At 43.6% G+C, this 22,868-nt stretch overlaps 1 long non-coding RNA gene across 1 annotated transcript; it reads right to left on the bottom strand.

Moving 5' to 3' along the window:
• Positions 1-407: 407 nt before the first annotated feature.
• LOC147985316 (uncharacterized) lies at positions 408-3,894 on the bottom strand. Its single transcript, XR_015616590.1, has 3 exons — positions 3,571-3,894; positions 2,265-2,333; positions 408-634 (listed from the first exon to the last, which is right to left on the bottom strand). It is a non-coding gene; the product is annotated as an uncharacterized LOC147985316 (long non-coding RNA).
• Positions 3,895-22,868: the final 18,974 nt, after the last annotated feature.

The following is a 22,868-nucleotide window of genomic DNA, read 5'->3' as shown; positions in this document are numbered from 1 at the left end:
TACTGGAGAAAAGAACTACCAGAGGGGGCCGCCAGGTGCCCACAAGACACCAGGGCGCGCCACCCCTCCAGGCGCGCCCTGGTGGGTGGTGGGCAACCCAACCCACCTCTGGTGCCCATTTTCTGGTATATAAGGTCTTTTAACCTAGAAAAAAAATAAGGAGAGGACTTTCGGGATGGAGCACCGCCGTCTCGGGGTGGAACTTGGGCGGCAGCACTTTTGCCCTCCGGCAGAGCGATTCCGCCGGGGGAACTTCTGTGACGCCCTCGATTCAATCGTACACTAATCATACACGCAAATGTGTACGATGAAGATCAAGGACTCACGGGAAGATATCACAACACAACTCTAGACACAAATTAAAATAATACAAGCTTTATATTACAAGCCAGGGGCCTCGAGGGTTCGAATACACAAGAGTCAGCGGAAGCAACAATATCTAAGTACAAACATAAGTTAGACAAGTTTTGCCTTAAGAAGGCTAGCACAAAAGCAACATAGATTGAAAAGGCAAGGCCTCCTACCTGGTAGCCTCCTAACTACTCCTAGTCGTCAGCGGTCTTCACGTAGTAGTAGGCATCCTCCGGGTAGTAGTAGTCATCAGTGGCGTCGTCTGGCTCCTGGGCTCTGTCATCTGGCCGCAACAATCGGGTATGGGGGAAAAGAATTAGCAAAGCAACCGTGAGTACTCATCCAAAGTACTCGCAAGACTTACATCAGATCTAAACTAAGTATGCATCTGTATCAAAGGAATGGGTTGTATCTGTGGACTAAACTGCAGAATGCCAGAAGAGAAGGGGAAAGCCTAGCCTATCGAAGACTAGCGTCTTCAGGCATCTTCAAGCATCTTGCAGCATATAGAAGAGTACAGATCAACATAATGTAAAGTAGGTAGTGTTTTAAACCTCGGCGAGAGATCCTTTCTCGACTCCCTGTGAGAAAGCAATCCCAGAGCCATACTATCCATTTCTCATCACAAACAATTCCTCATCACCATCTAGTTCTCATCACAAGTATCCAGTTCTAGTTGTATCGATCGGGATACAACTCCAAGTGTCTGTTACCGTAGGACAGGCTATCGATAGATGTTTTCTTCCCTGCAGGGTGCACCAACTTACCCATCACACTCGATTAACTCTGGCCGGACACACTTTCCTGGGTCATGCCCGGCCTCGGCCAAACAATACGCCGCAACCCGACCTAGGCTTAATAGAGAGGCCAGCACGCCGGACTAAACCTATGCCCCCAGGGGTCATGGACCATCTCCCCGAGAACTCCTGCACGTTGTGTACGCGGCCGGTGAGCAGACCTAGCTACCTCCTTCAACAAGGCAGGAGCTTACGCAGTCCAACCCGGCGCGCGTCGCTCAGTCACTGGCGTCTATTAACCTTCGGCTGATGTATACGATGCAGAACGCCCATACTATGCCCACGTGATGGTTAGTGCTATCAGGCCAGAGGCCCCTCGGATCAAATATCCAAACCGTAGTGGATTAGGAGCACGCGGTAACGAGCAGAGACTCACGATCGATGTGACCCCGTCGCCCCGTCTCGAGTACTTGCGGCAAGGGCTAAGAATGCCCGGCCACGCCTCGTAAGTATCTCGCGGGCACCTTCCAGGTCAACCTGACTCCACATCATTCGCAATTAAGCTCGCGTGGGTACCACTCAGGGTTGACCCGTCTTTAGTAACATGGTTCAGTGCAAAGTCATAGTAACCATAGTAACTGTGTGTCTAACACCAAGGGGAAAACCCGAGGAATCACCCCCGGTGAATTCCACTCGATGTTATCACCAAGGTGAACGTAAGAGGATCCACCCTCGAGGTTCACACTTGAGGGGTTGCACGACAGAGCCGTAACGGAAGTGGTTAAGGAGGAAATCACCCTCGATGACCTCGATCGTATAGCTACACTACAGAGATCTCATCAGGAGTGATGTAAGAGGTTCCACCCTCAGCACTCGATGGTAACTCTACAGAGTCGTACAACTAGGGGGGTGATGTGCGGTGTCGGGGCCTGGACGTCGATCACGTTGATCGAGTCATCGAACATAAAGCGAGGCAACTGGGACAAGGTGGGGGTCACTGATGGATCACTAACCAACCTATACTAAGCAGTTTAGGACAAGCAGGTAAGGTATGAAAGCAGGTAACAACAACATGCTATGCATCAGAGTAGGATCATACAGAAAGCAATAGCAGTTCTAATGCAAGCATGAGAGAATGGAATGGGCGATATCGGGATGATCAAAGGGAGGGCTTGCCTGGTTGCTCTGTCAAGGAGGGGTCGTCATCGACGTAGTCGATCACAGGGGCGGCATCGGTCTCGGGGTCTACCGGAGAGAAGAGGGGGAAGAAATAGTAAATATAAAGCAAGCATAGCATCACAAAGCATAACATGGCAATAAATCGTGCCGGGTGTGACCTAACGTAAGGCTACACGATAAAGGTGAAGGGGGGAATTCAACCGGGAATGAATTCCTGGTATCAAACAGATGACCGGACGGGGAATGTTCCATGTTCAGCATGCTAGGGGCATGTAACAGATGAACGGACCGCGTATTCGGATTCATCTCATCGTTCTGAGCAACTTTCATGTATAAAGTATTTTCATCCGAGTTACGGTCATTTTTCTATGAATTTCTAAAGTTTTAAAGATTTTCTAAACTCCCGATTTTAATTTAATTCAATAATATTAATAAACAGAAACTGCTAGGTGCACCCGGTGCATGCACCCAGGGTGGCTGACAGGTGGGGTCAGTCATCTGCCCAGTCAGGAGTTGACTGGTCAAAGGGGCCCTGGGACCCACATGTCATTGGCAGAGGCAACTAACAGTGTTTATTTAATTTAATTAACCTAATTAGACAGAGTGGGCCCACATGTCATAACCTATAGATTAATCAAATTAGTTAACCGGGTGGGGCCCAATGTCAGCGGGTTAGAGGGGAGATTAGTTTTAAAGGTTGTTTAGGCCTACAGCTAACGGCGATGGGTTACAGGGGCGGCGGCGAGGCTCCGGCCAGCCGGCTCCGGCGACCGTTGGGGGCGCGGGTGGGTGCGTTGGAGAGCCCGCGACATGGCACTTCAGATGGGGGCGACACTAGGGGCGGAGGCGGCTCGTAGCGGCGCCGGCGTCGAGGCCAGCGGCCAAGCCCTGGGCGTGCGCGGGCGGAGCAGCAGCAAGCCCACAGCGGGCGGGGCGAGAGACGGGCGATACGACACCGAACGGCTGCCGGTGTTGGCCAGGTGCGAGGCGCGGCAGGCGAGGCTCGGCGGCAAGGAGCGCGGCGGGTGCAGGGTGGGCGGGCACGTGACGGTTACTGGCGCGCCGCGGCACGCGGAGGTGAGGCCAGGGGCGCGGCGGGTCGCGGGCGGCCACGACAGCTGCAGCAGCAGCACGCGGGGCTAGGCGAGCGAGGGCGTGCAGGTCTGCGCGAGCGCACGCGCGGAGAGCCAGTAGCAATGTGGGGAAAGGCAGGGACTCCTCGGGAGCTCGGGCGCGACGGCGGGATCGACCTACGGCATGCAGACGAGCCAAAGGGGAGGAGGAGGAGGGGGCAGTGGCTCACTGCCGTTGCAGGGAAGGCCCGGGGAAGACGCGCGGCGGCCGGAGACGATGGAGGCGGCGACGACCCGAGGAGGACGGAGGTCGAAGACGGGGAGGTAGCGGGAGCTCCGCCTCCTCCCAGCTTGAGCTCGTGGACGGGGAAGATGTAGCAGACGCCGAAGAAGCGGAAAGGCACGTCCGAGGCTCCTGGGGACGGCGGGGGCTGCGGTGGTGGTCCGGCGACGACGACAGCGCGTCGGTGAGGTGGAGGGAAGGAGATCTGGTGGGGAGAGGGAGAGGCGGACAGGGCGAGGGGAGTGAGCGGGGGGGTGGTGAGGACCGAGGAGGCAGGGGAGGCTCGTCCTTATCCCAGCGCTGCTGCGGCGTGGGGCGGCGACCACGCCCGCGGTCGCATGAACAGGGAAGACGACTGGGGGAAAACGAGCTGGCCTGGCTGGGCCGTTCGGGTGGGCTAAGGTCCAGTGGGGGGCAGGGGGCCTCTCCCTATTTATTATTTTACTTTTGCTTTTCTTTTAAAACTTTTCTATTTTCATTTTAAAACCAAAAGGAAAATAGTTTTACAAATTATAAAACTTACACCTAAAATATTAGTATAATTTAGGCTACTGCCATATCAAGTTGAACATTTAAATAAAATATTTTAGTATTTTTACAAATTAGAAAGGCAATTAAATTATAGATTAGGACACTGTTTTATTTAGTTGAGGGCAGTTAAACACCTTATAAAAATGTTGGTTCAACACCAATAGTAACAAATGATTATTTGCCACATTGTGCACATTTTAGATTTCATGTTTGTGAAATTTTGAATTTCACTTAGTAATTGAATTTGAATTCAAGTGGAATTTGATAAGAGATAGGATCAAAGATGATCATGCATTGTTTAGAAAAAGATTAGATTAATTCCAGGGGTTACTGTAGCATGATACTCGGGGTGTTACAACTTCCCTCCCGGAGGGGGAAATCGAAGCCATCGTCATCACCAACAACCCTCTCATCTTTGGGAGGCCAATCTTCATCAACATCTTCGACAACACCATCTCATCTCAAACCCTAGTTCATCTCTTGTGTTCAATCTTGGTACCGGAACATCATATTGGTACCTATGGGTGACTAGTAGTGTTGATTACATCTTGTAGTCGATGCTAGTTGGTTTATTTGGTTGAAGATTATATGTTCAGATCCATTATGATATTTAATACCCCTGTGATCTTGAGCATGAATATGTTTTGTGAGTAGTTACTTTTGTTCTTGAGGACACGGGAGAATTCATGTTGCAAGTAATCATGTGAATTTGATATTTGTTCGATATTTTGATGATATGTATGTTGTGATTGCCTTAGTGGTGCTATGTGAACGTCGACTACATGAAACTTCACCATATTTGGGCCTAAGGGAATGCATTGTGGAGTAGTTATTAGATGATGGGTTGCTAGAGTGACAGAAGCTTAAACCGTAGTTTATGCGCTATTCCGTAAGGGGCTGATTTGGATCCACATGTTTAATGCTATGGTTAGATTTTACCTTAATTCTTCTTTCATAGTTGTGGATGCTTGCGAGAGGGGTTAATCATAAGTATGAGGCTTTTTCAAGTAAGGACATCATCCAAGCACCGGTCCACCCACATATCAAATTATCAAAGTAGCAGACGTGAATCAAATCAACATGATGAAAGTGACTAGATGAAATTCCCATGTGTCCTCAAGAACGCCTTGATTATTATAAGAGACCATTCCAGCATGTCCTTTGCTACAAAAAGGATGGGGCTACCTTGCTGCACTTTCACTACCATTACCGTTACTTGCTCATTACAAATTATCTTGCTATCAAACTACCTGTTACCGACAATTTCAATTACCTTATTGAAAATTGTTGGGAAACGTTGCATGGAAAATAAAAAAATTCTATGCACACGCAAGATCTATCAAGGAGATGCATAGGAATGAGAGGGGAGAGTGTGTCTATGTACCCCCTTAGACCATAAGCAGAAGTGGTTATTAACGCGGTTGATGTAGTCGAACTTCTTCGCGCTCCAACCAATGTAGTACCGAACATACGACACCTCCGCGTTCAGCACACGTCCAACTTGGTGACGTCCTTGCCTTCTTGATCCAGCAAGACGGCTGATACGTCTCCAACGTATCTATAATTTTTGATTGTTCCATGCTATTATATTATCCATCTTGGATGTTTTATATGCATTTATATGCTATTTTATATAATTTTTGGGACTAACCTATTAACCTAGAGCCTAGTGCCAGTTTTTGTTTTTTTCCTTGTTTTTGAGTATCTCAGAAAAGGAAAACCAAACGGAGTCCAATTGACCTGAAACTTGACGGAGCTTATTTTTGGACCAGAAGAAGGCCATGGAGTAAAAGAGTTGGGCCAGGAGAGTCTCGGGCTGCCACAAGGATGGGGGGCACGCCCACCCCTTGGGCATGCCTCCTGCCTCGTGGACAGCCCAGAGACCCCCCTGACTTGTTCTCGACGCCAAAACCCCTTATATATACAGAAACTTCCAGAAAGAAACCTAGATTAGGAGTTCCGCCGCCACAAGCCTCTGTAGCCACCGAAAACCAATCTAGACCCGTTCCGGCACCCTGCCGGAGGGGGGAATCCCTCTCCGATGGCCATCTCCATCATCCCGGCGCTCTCCATGACGAGGAGAGAGTAGTTCACCCTCGGGGCTCAGGGTATGTACCAGTAGCTATGTGTTTGATCTCTCTCTCTCTCTCTCTCGTGTTCTTAAGTCGGCACGATCTTGAGGTATTGCGAGCTTTGCTATTATATTTGGATCTTATGATATTTCTCCCCATCTACTCTCTTGTGATGAATTGAGTTTTCCCTTTGAAGTTATCTTATCGGATTGAGTCTTTAAGGATTTGAGACCACTTGATGTATGTCTTGCATGTGCTTATGTGTGGTGACAATGGGATATCACGTGATCCACTTGATGTATGTTTTGGTGATCAACTTGCGAGTTCCGTGACCTCGTGAACTTATGCATAGGGTTGGCACACGTTTTCGTCTTGACTCTCCGGTAGAAACTTGGGGGCACTCTTTGAAGTTCTTTGTGTTGGTGGAATAGATGAATGTGAGATTGTGTGATGCATATCGTATAATCATACCCACGGATACTTGAGGTGACATTGGAGTATCTAGGTGACATTAGGGTTTTGGTTGATTTGTGTCTTAAGGTGTTATTCTAGTACGAACTCTATGATAGATTGAACGGAAAGGATAGCTTCGTGTTATTTTACTATGGACTCTTGAATAGATCGATCAGAAAGAATAACTTTGAGGTGGTTTCGTACCCTACAATAATCTCTTCGTTTGTTCTCCGCTATTAGTGACTTTGGAGTGACTCTTTTTTGCATGTTGAGGGATAGTTATATGATCCAATTATGTTATTATTGTTGAGAGAACTTGCACTAGTGAAAGTACGAACCCTAGGCCTTGTTTCCTAGCATTGCGATACCATTTGTGCTCACTTTTATCATTAGTTACCTTGCTGTTTTTATATTTTTCAGATTACAAAAACCTTTATCTACCATCCATATTGCTCTTGTATCACCATCTCTTCACCAAACTAGTGCACCTATAAAATTTACCATTGTATTGGGTGTGTTGGGGACACAAGACTCTTTGTTATTTGGTTGCAGTTGTTTGAGAGAGACCATCTTCATCCTACGCCCCCACGGATTGCTAAACCTTAGGTCATCCACTTGAGGGAAATTTGCTACTGTCCTACAAACCTCTGCACTTGGAGGCCCAACAACGTCTACAAGAAGAAGGTTGTGTAGTAGACATCAAGTTCTTTTCTGGCGCCGTTGCCGGGGAGGTTAGCTCTTGAAGGTATATCTTTAGATCTTGCAATTGAATCTTTATGTTTCTTGTTTTATGACTAGTTTATAAAAGAAAACTAAAAAAATGGAATTGAGAATACCTCATATGCTTCATATTTTTAATGTCTTTCATGAAAATAAGGATTCCGATAATTGTGCCAAAGTGTTAGAAGAAGAATGCATTAGAATGTTTGGCACTAAATCTTTGTATGATGAGCATGATTGCAATGTTGTCATTATGAATTCTTTGAATATCCATGATGCTAGTGATATGCAAAGCCACAAGCTTGGGGATGCTATGTTTGATGAAGATGATATTTTTTGTCCCCCAAGTTTTGATGAGAAAATTTATTTTGATGATAGCATGCCTCCTATTTATGATGATTATATTGATGAAAGTGGGTTTGTAAGAGTGTCAACTTTAGAAAGTAATGATCCCACTATTTTGGAGGGTGTTGAATCTTATTGTGATAATTATGAAAGTGGGTTTGGAGAGGTCATGACTTTAGTTAATGTTAATCCCACTATTTTGGAAGAGTGTCAACTTTGCATACATGTGGATCGTGTTAATAATGTGTTTTTTGATAGCTATATTGTTGAATTTGCTTATGATCCTACATGTAATTATTATGAGGGAGCAACATATGCTTGTAGGAATTGCAATAATATCAAGTTTCCTCTCTATGTGTTGAAAATCTTGAAGATTTGCTTGTTTTACCTTCCTATCCAAGTTGATTATTGTTCCCATAAGTTGTTTGCTCAGAAAATCCGTATGCATAGGAAGTTGGTTAGGCTTAAATGTTCTAGTTATATTCTTCATGATGCTCTCTTTATGTTTCAATTCTTATCTTTTATGTGAGCATCATTGAAATCATCATGCCTAGCTAGGGGCGTTAAACGTTAGCGCTTGTTGGGAGGCAACCCAATTTTTATTTTTGTTCCTGTTTAGTAATATATAATTCATCTAGCCTCTATTTAGATGTGGTTTTATGTTTTAATTAGTGTTTGTGCCAATTAGAACCTTTGGGAAGACTTGGGTGAAATCTTTTTGATCTTGCTGTAAAAACAGAAACTTTTGCGCTAACGAGATTAGCTGCCATTTTTTACTGGAGAGTGCGATTAGGTTGATTCTTTTGGAAGATGATTAAAAGAAAAATTCCTCAGGTCCACGAATTTATTTCAGAATTTTTGGGGTTACAGAAGTATTCGAAACCTACAGATTCCTACAGACTGTTCTGTTTTTGACAGATTCTGTTTTCTATGTGTTGTTTGCTTATTTTGATGAATCTATGAGTACTATCGGAGGGTATGAACCATAGAGAAGTTGGAATACAGTAGATATTACACCAATATGAATTTATAATGAGTTCACAACAGTACCTAAGTGGTGATTTGTTTTCTTATACTAACAGAGCTTACGAGTTTTCTGTTAAGTTTTGTGTTGTGAAGTTTTCAAGTTTTGGGTAAATATTCGATGGACTATGGAACAAGGAGTGGCAAGATCCTAAGCTTAGGGATTCCCAAGGCACCCCAAGGTAATATTCAAGTACAACCAAGATCCTAAGCTTGGGGATGCCCCGGAAGGCATCCCCTCTTTCATCTTCGTTCATCGGTAACTTCACTTGGAGCTATATTTTTATTCACCACATGATATGTGTTTTGCTTGGAGCATCATTTTATTTTCTTTAGTTTTGCTTGCTGTTTCAATAAAATACCAAGATCTGAAATTCTTAAATGTTAGAGAGTCTTCACATAGTTGCATAATTATTCAACTACTCATTGCTCTTCACTTATACCTTTTGGAGTAGTTTGTCGTTTGCTCTAGTACTTCACTTATATCTTTTTAGAGCATGGCAGTAGTTTTATTTTGAAGAAATTGTTGAACTCTCATGCTTCACTTATATTATTTTGAGAGTCTTAAAAAACATGGTAATTTTCTTTGGTTATGAATTTAGTCCTAATATGATGGGCATCCAAGAGGGATATAATAAAAACTTTCATATAGAGTGCATTGAATACTATGATAAGTTTGATACTTGATAATTGTTTCGAGATATAAAGATGGTGATATTAGAGTTGTGCTAGTTGAGTAATTTTGAAATAGAGAAATACTTGTGTTGAGGTTTGCAAGTCCCGTAGCATGCACGTATGGTAACCGTTGTGTGACAAATTTGAAACATTAGGTGTTCTTTGATTGTCTTCCTTATGAGTGGCGGTCGGGGACGAGCGATGGTCTTTTCCTACCAATCTATCCCCCTAGGAGCATGCGCGTAATGCTTGGTTTTTGATGACTTGTAGATTTCTACAATAAGTATGTGAGTTCTTTATGACTAATGTTGAGTCCATGGATTATACGCACTCTCACCCTTACATCATTGCTAGCCTCTTCGGTAGCATGCATTACCCTTTCTCACCATGAGAGTTGGTGCAAACTTCGCTGGTGCATCCAAACCCCGTGATATGATACACTCTCTCACACATAAACCTCCTTATATCTTCCTCAAAAAAGCCACCATACCTATCTATTATGGCATTTCCATAGCCATTCTGAGATATATTGTCATGCAACTTTCCACCGTTCCGTTTATCATGACACACATCATCATTGTCATATTACCTTGCATGATCATGTAGCTGACATCGTATGTGTGGCAAAGCCACCGTTCATATTTTTTCATACATGTCACTCTTGATTCATTGCCCATCCCGGTACACCGCCGGAGGCATTCATATAGAGTCATACTTTGTTCTAGTATCGAGTTGTAATCATTGAGTTGTAGATAAATAGAAGTGTGATGATCATCATTAATAGAGCATTGTCCCAAATAAAAAAATGAAAAAAATAAAGGCCAAAAAATAGAGAGAAGGCCCAAAAAAAGAAAAAGAAAAAGAAATAAAAAGGGGCAATGCTACTATCCTTTTTCCACACTTGTGCTTCAAAGTAGCACCATGATCTTTATGATAGAGAGTCTCTTGTTTTGTCACTTTCATATACTAGTGGGAATTTTTCATTATAGAACTTGGCTTGTATATTCCAACAACGGGCTTCCTCAAATGCCCTAGGTCTTCGTGAGCAAGCAAGTTGGATGCACACCCACTTAGTTTCTTTTGTTGAGCTTTCATGCATTTATAACTCTAGTGTATCCATTGCATGGCAATCCCTACTCCTTGCATTGACATTAATTGATGGGCATCTCCATAGCCCGTTGATTAGCCGCGTCAATGTCAGACCTTCTCCTTTGTCTTCTCCACACAACCCCCATCATTATATTCTATTCCACCCATAGTGCTATGTCCATGGCTCACGCTCATGTATTGCGTGAAAGTTGAAAAAAGTTTGAGATTACTGAAGTATGAAACAATTGCTTGTCTTGTCATCGGGGTTGTGCATGATGAGAGCATTTTTGTGTGATGAAAATGAAGCATAGCCAAACTATATGATTTTGTAGGGATAAACTTTCTTTGGCCATGTTATTTTGAGAAGACATAATTGCTTGGTTAGTATGCTTGAAGTATTATTATTTTTATGCCAATATTAAACTTTTGTCTAGACTCTTATGGATCTGAATATTCCTGCCACAATAAATAGAATTACATGGATAAATATGTTAGGTAGCATTCCACATCAAAAATTCTGTTTTTATCATTTACCTACTCGAGGACGAGCATGAATTACGCTTGGGGATGCTTGATACATCTCCAACATATCTATAATTTTTGATTGTTCCATGCTATTATATTATCCATCATGGATGTTTTATATGCATTTATATGCTATTTTATATAATTTTTGGGAATAACCTATTAACCTAGAGCTCAGTGTCAGTTTATGTTTTTCCTTGTTTTTGAGTATCGTAGAAAAGGAAAACCAAACGGAGTCCAATTGACCTAAAACTTGACGAAGCTTATTTTTGGACCAGAAGAAGGCCATGGAGTAAAAGAGTTGGGCCAGAAGAGTCCCGGGCTGCCCACGAGGGTGGGGGGCACGCCCACCCCCCCGGGCACGCCTCCCTGCTTCATAGACAACCCGGAGACCCCCCTGACTTGTTCTCGACGCCAAAACCCCTTATATATACAGAAACTTCCAGAAAAAAAACCTAGATCGGGAGTTCCGCCGCCAGAAGCCTTCGTTGCCACCGAAAACCAATCTAGACCCGTTCCGGCACCCTGCCGGAGGGGGGAATCCCTCTCCGGTGGCCATCTTTATCATCTCGGCGCTCTCCATGACGAGGAGGGACTAGTTCACCCTCGGGGCTAAGGCTATCTACCAGTAGCTATGTGTTTGATCTCTCTCTCTCTCTCTCGTGTTCTTGAGTCGGCACGATCTTGATGTATCACGAGCTTTGCTATTATATTTGGATCTTATGATGTTTCTCCCCCTCTACTCTCTTGTGATGAATTGAGTTTTCCCTTCGAAGTTATCTTATCGGATTGAGTCTTTAAGGATTTGAGAACACTTGATGTATGTCTTGCATGTGCTTATCTGTGGTGACAATGGGATATCACGTGATCCACTTGATGTATGTTTTGGTGATCAACTTGCGAGTTCGTGACCTCGTGAACCTATGCATAGGGTTGGCACACGTTTTCGTCTTGACTCTCCGGTAGAAACTTTGGGCACTCTTTGAAGTTCTTTCTGTTGGTTGAATAGATGAATGTGAGATTGTCTGATGCATATCGTATAATCATACCCACGGATACTTGAGGTGACATTGGAGTATCTAGGTGACATTAGGGTTTTGGTTGATTTGTGTCTTAAGGTGTTATTCTAGTACGAACTCTATGATAGATTGAATGGAAAGAATAGCTTCATGTTATTTTACTACAGACTCTTGAATAGATCAATCAGAAAGAATAACTTTGAGGTGGTTTCGTACCCTACAATAATCTCTTCATTTGTTCTCCGCTATTAGTGACTTTGGAGTGACTCTTTGTTGCATGTTGAAGGATAGTTATATGATCCAATTATGTTATTATTGTTGAGAGAACTTGCACTAGTGAAAGTATGAACCCTAGGCCTTGTTTCCTAGCATTGCAATACCGTTTGTGCTCACTTTTATCATTAGTTACCTTGCTGTTTTTATATTTGAAGATTACAAAAACCTTTATCTACCATCCATATTGCACTTGTATCACCATCTCTTCGCCGAACTAGTGCACCTATACAATTTACCATTGTATTGGGTGTGTTGGGGACACAAGAGACTCTTTGTTATTTGGTTGCAGGGTTGTTTGAGAGAGACCATCTTCGTCCTACGCTTCCCATGGATTGATAAACCTTAGGTCATCCACTTGAGGGAAATTTGCTACTGTCCTACAAACCTCTGCACTTGGAGGCCCAACAACGTCTACAAGAAGAAGGTTGTGTAGTGGATGAGTTCCGGCAGCACGATGGCGTGGTGATGGTGATGGTGATGATGAAGTTATCTCCACAGGGCTTTGCCTAAGCACTACAAAAATATGACTGAGGGTGTAAATGTGGAGGGGGCGCCACACACGACTAAGCAATTATCGTTGTTCTGTGTGACGCCCCCTCCCACATATGTATAGGTGGGGGGAGGGAGGACCAGCTAAGGAGGCACCCCAAGTACGCCGAATCCTACTTGGGGTCCTTCCCTAGTGGCGCCCCTTTACCATAATTGCAGAATGGGAAAGGAAAAGGGGGGATAGGAAAGGAAGGGGGAGGCCGACTCCCCCCTTTCCTTCTCTCCCCAAGGGTTGCAGCCTAGGAGGTGCGCGCCAACCCCTTGTGGGCTGGTGTGTTCCCCCCTTTGGCCCATATGTCCCATTAACTTCCTGGGGGTGTCCGAAAATCCTTAGTTACTTTGCTTGCAAGGCTTCTTATGATGTGTATTACCGAGAGGACCCAGAGATACCTCTCCGATACTTGGAGTGACAAATCCGAATCTCGATCTATGCCAACTCAACAAACACCTTCGGAGATACCTGTAGAGCATCTTTATGATCACCCAGTTATGTTGTGACGTTTGATAGCACACAAGGTATTCCATCGGTATCCAGGAGTTGCATAATCTCATAGTCGAAGGGATATGTATTTGTCATCAAGTAAGCAATAGCAATAAACTTGAATAATCGATATGCTAAGCTAACGGATGGGTCTTGTCCATCACATCATTCTCCTAATGATGTGATCCTGTTATCAAATGACAAATCATGTCTATGGTTAGCAAACCTTAACCATCTTTGATCAACGGGCTAGTTTAGTTGAGGCTCACTAGGGACATGGTATTTGTGTTGGGGAACGTTGCATGGAAAACAAAAAATTTCTACGCACATGCAAGATCTATCCATGGAGATGCATTGCTATGAGAGGGAGAGAGCATCTACATACCCTTGTAGATAGCTAAGCGAAAGCATATATAACGCGGTTGATGTATTTGTACTCTTTGCGACCCGATCACGATCCAATCGATCTAGTGGCGAACGGACAACACCTCCAAGTTTAGCACACGTGCGGCTCAATGACGTCTCCTCCTTCTTGATCCAGCAAGAGGGAGAGGAGAAGTATATGTGATCACAACTAACACGACGGCATGGTGGTGATGGTGGTGGTGGAGCACCGACAATGCTTCGCTAAGTGTCGCCGGGACGAGGCAGTGGAACTACGGAGTAACGAGAGAGAGAGTGGCGCCAAGGCCTTGGTCTATCCTCTTGGGGCACCACTCCCCTCTATATATAGGTGGAGGGGCGTGGGGAACAGCCCCTCCAAACCCTAGGGCCCAGCCAAGGGGGGAGGAGGTGGAATCCTAGTCCTCCTCCTTCCCTTCCATAAAAAGTGGACTTTCCACCTTTCCCAACTGCATGGGCCTTGAGGAACTTGTGTGCGCCTGGCCCAATAATGCCAGGGCGCCTCCCCTCAGCCCATGCTGATCCTTGGGACATGGTGGAACCCTTGGTGGACTTACGGACTCCTTTGGAAGTTTCCGGAACCTTCTGGAAGCTTCCTGATCAATACCGAAAAAACTGAAACTTTTTTGGAACCCTGAAAACAACTTTCCATATATAAATCTTTACCTGCCGACCATTTCGAGACTCCTTGTGACATCCGGGATCTGATCTAGGACTCCGAACAACATTCGGTTACCACTCATCAAATATCCCAATACTACTCTAGCATCAACGGACGTTAAGCGTGCGACCCTGCGGGTTCGGGAATCATGTAGTCATGGCCGAGACATCTCTCCAGTCAATAGCCAATAGCGGGACCTGGATGCCCATATTGCTTCCTACATATTCCACAAAGATCTTTATTGGACGAACCTTTATGATAACATACGTAGTCCCCTTTGTCCATAGGTATGTTACTTGCCCGAGATTCGATCGTCGGTATCTCCATACCTAGTTCAATCTCGTTACCGACAAGTCTCTTTACTCGTTTCGTAATACATCATCTTGTAAATAACTCCTTAGTCACTTTTCTTGCAAGCTTCTTGTGATGCTGTATTACCGAGAGCGCCCGGAGATACCTCTTTGTCATACGGAGTGAAAAATCCCAATCTTGATTCACGGCAACTCAACAGACACCTTCGGAGATACCTGTAGAGCATATTTATGATCACCTTGTTATGTTGTGACGTTTGATAGCACACAAGGTATTCCTCCGGTATTGGGGAGTTACATGATCTCATGGTCGAAGGAATATGTATTTGACATTAAGAAAGTAGTAGCAATAAACTGAACGATCATATGCTAAGCAAACAGATGGGTCTTGTCCATGACATCATTCTCCTAATGATGTGATCTTGTTATCAAGTCACAGCACATGTATATGGTTAGGAAACCTTAACCATCTTTTGATCAACGAGCTAGTCTAGGAGAGGCTCACTAGGGACACAGAATTTGTTTATGTATCCACACATGTATTCAAGTTTCTGGCCAATACAATTCTAGCATGAATAATAAACATGTATCATGATTAAGGAAATATAATAATAACCACTTTATTATTGCCTCTAAGGAATATTTCCAATAGTCTCACACTTGCACTAGAGTCAATAATCTAGTTCACATCGTCATGTGATTAACACCCAATGAGTTCTAAGGTGTGATCATGTTCTGCTTGTGAGAGAAGTTTAGTCAACGGGTCTGCCACATTCAGGTCCATATGTATTTTCCAAATTTCTATGTCTACAATGCTCTACATGTAGCTACTCTAACTAATTGCTCCCACGTTCAATACGTATCCAGATTGAGACTCAGAGTCATTCGGATCGGTGTCAAAGCTTGCATCGATGTAACCCTTTACGACGAACTCTTTATCACCTCCATAACCGAGAAACATTACCTTAGTCCTCTTTGGTAACTAAGGATAATTTTGACCGCTGTCCAGTGATCCACTCGTGCATCAGTATTGTACCCCCTTACCAAACTCATGTCAAGGCACACATATGGTACACGACATGGCATACATAATAGAACCTATGGCTGAGGCATAGGGAATGACTTTCATTCTCTCTCTATCTTTTGCCATGGTTAGTCTTTGAGTCTTACTCAACTTCATACCATGCAATATAGGCAAGAACCCTTTCTTTGACTGATCCATTTTGAACATCTTCAAAACTTGTCAAGTTATGTGCTTTGTGAAAGTCCTATTAAGCATCTTGATCTATGTCTATAGATTTTGATGCCCAATATGTAAGTAGCTTCACCGAGGTATTTCATTTAAACAATTTCTTATTCAAGTATCCTTTTATATTATCCAGAAAATCTATATCATTTCCAATCAGCAATATGTCATCCACATATAATATGAGAAATGCTACAGAGCTCCCACTCACTTTCTTGTAAATACATGATTCACCATAAGTCTTATAAAACCATATGCTTTGATCACCTCATCAAAGCATATATTCCAACTCCGAGATGCTTGCACCAGTCCATAGATGGATCACAGGAGCTTGCACACTTCGTTATCACCTCCAGGATCGACAAAAGCTTCTGGTTGCATCATATACATCTCTTATTTAAGAATTCCATTAAGGAATGTAGTTTTGACGTCCATTTGCCAGATTTCATAATCATAAAATGCCGTAATTGCTAACATGATTCAGACCGACTTAAGCATCGCTACGGGTGAGAAATTCTCATCGTAATCAACCCCTTGAACTTGTCAAAAACCTCTTGCGACAAGTTGAGCTTTGTAGAAAGTGATATTACCATCAGCGTCCGTCTTCCTCTTGAAGATCCATTTATTCTCAATGGCTTGCCGATCATCGGCAAGTCCACCAAAGTCCATACTTTGTTCTCATACATGGATTCTATGTCAGATTGCATGGCCTCAAGCCATTTATCGGAATCTGGGCTCATCATAGCTTCTTCATAGTTTTGTAGGTTTGCCATTGTCTAACAACATGACTTCCAGGACAGGATTACCGTACCACTCTAGTGCGGAATGTGTTCTCGTTGACCTATGAAGTTCAGTAGTAACCTGATCCGAAGTTTCATGATCATCATCATTAGCTTCCTCTCTACTTGGTGTAGGCATCACATGAACGGTTTTCATTGATGTGCTACTTTCCAATTCGAGAGAAGGTACAATTACCTCATCAAGTTCTACTTTCCTCCCACTCACTTCTTTCGAGAGAAACTCCTTCTCTAGAAATGAACCATTCTTAGCAACAAAGATCTCGCCTTCAGATCTGTGGTAGAAGGTGTACCCAATAGTTTCTTTAGGGTATCCTATGAAGACGTACTTCTCCGACTTGGGTTCGAGCTTATCAGGCTGAAGCCTTTTGACATCAGTGTCGCATCCCCAAACTTTAAGAAACAAGAGCATAGGTTTCTTGACAAACCAAAGTTCATACGGTGTCGTCTCAACGGATTTAGACGGTGCCCTATTTAACATGAATGCAGCTGTCTCTAATGCATAACCCAAAAATGATAAAGGCAAATCGGTAAGAGACATCATAGAACACACCATATCTAATAAAGTATGGTTATGACATTTGGACACACCATTACGCTGTGGTGTTCCAGGTGGCGTGAGTTGTGAAACAATTCCACATTGTTTTAAATGAAGGCCAAACCCGTAACTCAAATATTCGCCTCCACGATCAGACTGTGGAAACTTTATTTTCTTATTACGATGATTCTCCACTTTACTATGAAATTCTTTGAACTTTTCAAATGTTTCAAACTTGTGTTTAATCAAGTAGATATACCCATACCTACTTAAATCATCTGTGAAGGTTAGAAAATAATGATACCCGCCGCATGCCTCAACACTCATCGGACCGTATACATCGGTATGTATTATTTCCAGTAAGTCATTAGTTGTCTCCATTATTTTGGAGAACGGAGTTTTAGTCATCTTACCCATGAGGCATGGTTCGCAAGTATCAAATGATTCATAATCAAGTGATTCCAAACATCCATCCGCATGGAGTTTCTTCACGCTCTTTTACACCAATATGACCTAAACGGTAGTGCCACAAGTATGTTGCACTATCATTATCAACTTTGCATCTTTTGGCATCAATATTATGAATATGTGTATCACTACGATCAAGATTCAACAAGAATAGACCATTCACTAAGGGTGCATGACCATAAAAGATGTTACTCATATAAATAGAACAACCATTATTCTCTGACTTAAAAGAATAACCGTATCGCAATAAACAAGATCTAGATATAATGTTCATCCTCAACGCTGGCACCAAACAACAATTATTGAGGTCTAAAACTAATCCCGAAGGTAGATGTAGAGGTAGCATGCCGACGGCGATCACATCGACATTGGAACCATTCTCGACGCCCATCGTCACCTCGCCCTTAGCCAATCTTCGTTTATTACACAACTCTTGTTTTGATTTACAAATATGAGCAACCGAACCGGTATCAAATACCCAGGAGCTACTACGAGCATTAGTAAGGAACACATCAATAACATGTATACCAAATATACCTTTGTTCACTTTGCCATCCTTCTTATCTGCCAAGTATTTGGGGCAGTTCCGCTTCCAGTGACCATTTCCTTTGCAGTAGAAGCACTCAGTTTCAGGCTTGGGTCTAGCTTTGGGCTTCTTCACGGGAGTGGCAACTTGCTTGCCATTCTTCTTGAAGTTCCCTTTCTTTCGCTTGCCCTTTTTCTTGAAACTAGTGGTCTTGTTAACCATCAACACATGATGCTCCTTCTTGATTTTACCTTCGCCGATTTCAGCATCGCGAAGAGCTCGGGAATTTTTTTCGTCATCCCTTGCATATTATAGTTCATTATGAAGCCTTTGTAGCTTGGTGGCAGTGACTGAAGAACTCTGTCATAACACTCTCAACTAGAAGATCAATTCCTAGCTGAGTCAAGTGGTTATGTGATACGTCTCCAACGTATCTATAATTTTTGATTGTTCCATGCTGTTATATTAGCATTCTTGGATGTTTTATAATCATTTTATATCATTTTTTGGTACTAACCTATTGACATAGTGCCAAGTGCTAGTTGATGTTTTTTGCATGTTTTTTACATCGCAGCTAATCAATATCAAACGGAGTCCAAACGCAGCGAAACTTTTTGTGGATTTTTTTGGACCAGAAGACATCCAAGGGACCAGAGAAGTGCTTGGGGGGTGCTCTAAGGGGAGCATAATCTACCAGGGTGTGCTAGGAGGCCCAGGCGCGCCCGGGTGGGCTGTGCCCACCTCGGGTGCCCCTCGGACCGCCTCTTCGCTCTAAAATACCCAAATATTCCAGAAACCCTAGGGGAGTCGATGAAAATCAATTCCAGCCGCCGCAGAGTCCAGAACCACCAGATCCAATCTAGACACCATCACAGAGGGGTTCACCACTTCCATTTGTGCCTCTCCGATGATGCGTGAGTAGTTCTTTGTAGACCTTCCGGTCCGTAGTTAGTAGCTAGATGGCTTCCTCTCTCTCGTTTGATTCTCAATACAATGGTCTCTTGGAGATCCATATGATGTATCTCTTTTTGCAGTGTGTTTGTTAGGATCGGATGATTTGAGTTTATGATCAGATCTATCTTTTTATCCATGAAAGTTATTTGAGTTTCTTTGATCTCTTATATGCATGATTGCTTATATCCTCGTATTTCTTCTCGGATATTTGGGTTTTGTTTGGCCAACTTGATCTATTTATCGTGCAATGGGAAGAGGTGCTTTGTAGTGGGTTCGATCTTACGGTGCTTGATCCCAGTGACAGAAGGGAACCGACATGTATGTATCATTGCTATTAAGGATAAAACAATGGGGTCTATGTCTACATAAACAGATCTTATCTACATCATGTGATCGTTCTTATTGCATTACTCCGTTTCTCCATGAACTTAATACACTAGATGCATGCTGGATAGCGGTCGATGTGTGGAGTAATAGTAGTAGATGCAGGCAGGAGTTGATCTACTAATCTTGGACGTGATGCCTATATTATGATCATTGCCTGGATATTGTCATGATTATTTGAAGTTCTATCAATTTCCAACAGTAATTTGTTTACCCATCATTTGCTATTTTTCTCGAGAGAAGCCACTAGTGAAACCTACGACCCCGGGGTCTCTTTCTCATATTATTTGCCTTTGTGATCTATTTTATTTGCCTTTTATTTTTAGATCTATTAAACCAAAAATACAAAAATACCTTGCTGCATTTTATTTTATTTGGCATTCAATCTATCAATATTTACAACTCTCTCACGTCCGTTTGCCAATTTGTGGCACCGTTAGCCGAAAGGGATTGACAACCCCTTTAACATGTCGGCTTGCGAGTATTTGTTATTTGTGTGCAGTTGTTGTTTACGTAGTGTTGCTTGGTTCTCCTACTGGTTCGATAACCTTGGTTTCATCACTGAGGGAAATACCTACCATTGATGTGCTGCATTATCCACATTTCCAGAAGCTGGTTTATGGTGTGTTCATGGCTAGCTGTAAGTTGAAATAGTATTTCCTTGGTCATCCCATCACTGTGGTTAGTTCTGCTTCTTTTGGGGATATTATTCAAAACAGAGAAGCCATAGGTCGGGTAGCCAAGTGGGCCATTGAGCTGGACCCCATGGTTTGAAGTATATGCCTCAGACAGCTATCAAGTCTCAAGTACTTGTGGATTTCATCAATGACTGGACAGAGTTGCAGATGCCTGAGGAGAAGCCGGATAGCACATATTGGACTATTCACTTTGATGGATCTAGGCAATTGGAAGGCTCATGGGCTGGAGTTATTCCGACTTCCCCACGAGGTGATAAATTTTATGATGTCTTAAGATTGATGTTCCCTTGTACTAATAATGCAACTGAGTATGAAGCCTTGCTCCATGGTCTTTGGATGGCTAAAGAGATGAATCTAAGCCGGGTGAGGTGTTTTGGCGACTCAGATTTGGTAGCTTAGCAAGTTTCAGGAACTTGGGATTCCAAAGATCCACTCATGGTGGCTTATTGCCGAGAGGTTGATGTTATTGCTGGTCATTTCAAAGGTTATCAAATGGAACATGTTGATCGCAAGAAAAATGAGGCGGCTGATGCTTTAAGCCGGCTAGGGTCCCAGCGTAAGCCAGTACCTCCTAATGTTTTCCTTGATATTCTGCATAATCCTTCAGTTAAATTTCCTAAGGAGGAAGAACTTGCTATTCCTGACCCGGAGGCACAGTTGGTGGCATGCTATTCCTGATTGGACAGTTCCATATTTGGCTTATATGACCCGGGGTGAGCTACCTGAAGATGAGACTTTGGCCGGGCAGATAACTCGGTGGTCTAAGTCAATGACTATTGACAATGGAGAGTTGCACCAATGCGGTGTCACAGGGGCGTTTCAACGTTGTGTTTCTCCTGAAGAGGGCCGTGAGATTCTACGAGAGATTCATGAAGGAGATTGTGGCCATCATGCCGGCTCTAAGTCTCTCGTGGCTAAGGCTTTTTGTCATGGGTTTTATTGGGTGATGGCTCATGCGGATGGAGAGGATTTGGTCAGCAAATGTGATGGTTGTCAGAAATTTTCAAGACGAGCTCATGTGCCGGCTCAAGAATTGAGAATGATTCCAATTACTTGGCCATTTGCAGCCTGGGGGATGGATATGGTTGGACCATTTAAAATATCCAAGGACAAAAAACTCACCTCTTGGTGGCGGTTGACAAGTTTACAAAGTGGGTTGAGGCAGAGCCGTTCGGCAAGTGTGACGCATCAACGATGGTTCAATTCATCAAAAAGGTGATTTTCTGTTTTGGATACTCTCACAGCATCATCACCAATAATGGCACTAATCTATCTAAAGGTGCTATGAAAGAATTTTGTCAGCGTGAACATATTCGTCTTGATGTTTCATCTGAGGCCCACCCCCAGTCCAATTGTCAAGCTGAAAGAGCTAATCAAGAAATCTTGAGAGGTATAAAGCCCCGGCTTGTGTTCCCTTTGCAGAGGATGCCGAGTTGTTGGGTAGAGGAGTTTCTCTCAGTGCTATGGAGTATCAATAGTACCCCCAACAGATCCATGGGTTACACACCTTTCTTCATGGTTTATGGGGCAGAGGCGGTTCTCCCTAGTGACACCCATCACGACTCGCCCCGTGTGGCGGCTTATGTTGAAGCTAAAGCATGTCAGGATGCTCTTTGACCTTTTGGATGAGGAGCATGACCTTGCGGAGGCTCGTTCGGTGATTTACCAGCAAGATATGCATCGTTGTCATAGCTGCCTGGTTTAAACCTGGACCTTTCAAGAAGGTGATTTGGTGCTCCGGCTCATCCAGGATCAAACAGACATACATAAGTTATCCCCACCTTGGGAAGGGCCTTTTGTGGTTAGCAAGAATCTGAACAACGGGTCATACTAACTTATCGATGTTCGAGACCACAAGGACTCACGCAAGTCGGAGGAGGAGACCCGCCGGCCGTGGAATATTGCTCATCTTCAGCCTTATTACACCTGAGCCACAAGCTCTTGTGATGTACATACTTCTACCAATGTATATATTACGATTAGTATAATAAAGTCGGCATCCCTGCTAATTCAGGGCCTTTATCATTTCATTTCTGAGAATCTAAGTCTTTATTGTCAATTCATAAGATCACGTGGGGGCTTCCTGCTCACTGAGCATAGCTATGATTACCCTTTGATCCGTCTTGTACGCCTTGTTGCAAATAACTTGGGGGATTTTTTTGCTCACATTGAATGGTTGCCAAAGAGAACTTGCTATGATGAGCAGTTCGAACATAGGTAACCCGCCTTGATGGCTTGTTAATAGATCACTTGGGGGCTTCTTGTTTAATGAACATAGCTACATGTTTACCCTTTTGATCGGCTTGGACGCCAGGTGTATTCACCAAAACCCTGGGTTATCCTGCCTTTATAAGTCTGCCACTCTGACTAGGTAATCCTGGAATGACTCACCGTACTCTTGACAGTCAATCTTACAAAGACCCTGAACTTGCCAAAGTTAAAACGGTGATTGTTCATGTGAGGCCCGGCTTACAGGTTTGAATTAAGGGTTAACTCAGTGGT

Source organism: Triticum urartu, chromosome 2A (genome assembly GCF_056163025.1).
Source record: "Triticum urartu cultivar PI428250 chromosome 2A, HENAU_Tu73, whole genome shotgun sequence".
NCBI lineage: Eukaryota > Viridiplantae > Streptophyta > Magnoliopsida > Poales > Poaceae > Triticum > Triticum urartu.
Note: the sequence above shows the minus strand (reverse complement) of the source record. Positions and strands in the feature narration are given on the sequence as shown.